This window comes from Orycteropus afer, unplaced genomic scaffold, assembly GCF_000298275.1.
Source record: "Orycteropus afer afer isolate SDZICR_OR568_19922 unplaced genomic scaffold, OryAfe1.0 scaffold00001, whole genome shotgun sequence".
Taxonomy (NCBI): domain Eukaryota; kingdom Metazoa; phylum Chordata; class Mammalia; order Tubulidentata; family Orycteropodidae; genus Orycteropus; species Orycteropus afer.
The window spans coordinates 23,468,860-23,469,726 of record NW_006921588.1 but is presented as its reverse complement, the minus strand read 5'-3'; positions in this window follow the sequence as shown (position 1 = coordinate 23,469,726).

Below are 867 nucleotides of genomic sequence, written 5' to 3'. Positions count from 1 at the left end.
AAGGTAGTTGGGAGTGGGGATGGCCACACCTCCGTTCACCAAGCAGGTATAGGGTGTAGTAACAAGAAGAATGTGGTACGTTTTCAGTCTTGCAGGCCCCGAGTGCCCCTGGGGTTGCTGGAAAGCAGAGCTTGTTCTTAAGCCCCAGACATCTGCCAGAGCGCTACCTCTTTAAATATCCAAAATAGTCAAGCCGCTTTTTAGATCTTCAAAATGGCGGCGCCCTCTGGCCCATGATTGCACGTTTTTGTCTCTAAAAATCATAAATCGACTTGGATTTAAACTTCTTTGGGTTAACCTGCCAAGAAACACGATTTATTGTTCTATTTTGACTACATATAAAAGCACACATGCAACCAGAATAATATATTTTTCTAACCGCATATGGTTCCTTTACAAACGTCAAAAGCAGCTGTGTTTATATCTCTGAAGATGCTTTGGAATTTGTCACATGGTGAAGCTATTGGAGAACTGTCAAAGTGCGCTCGTGTTGAGGCCTTGTGAGGTTTTGGCTTGGTTCTTGATTTTGAAAAATGCATAGATTTCATAAGAAAATGTGGTAGGTTACTTAGCTGATCCCATATAAACACAAATTACTATAACTTACCCATTTTATTACACTAAATATGTTTTCTGAATGGACAAAGGTGAATGAAGGTACTGCTTTAGAGTTGTCTCTGAGTCAGTATTCATCGCAAAGGCAGGCGAGACTCAGGTTATTTTTGAACAAAGGCTGATGGTTTAAATTTTCTGGTTCTATTCCCTTCCAATTTTAGTTACAGAAACATAATGATGACTTTGAACTCAGGACCAACAGAATTAGCTTAAAGCGTTCTCAATTTAGAGTATGTAATATTAAGGATAATT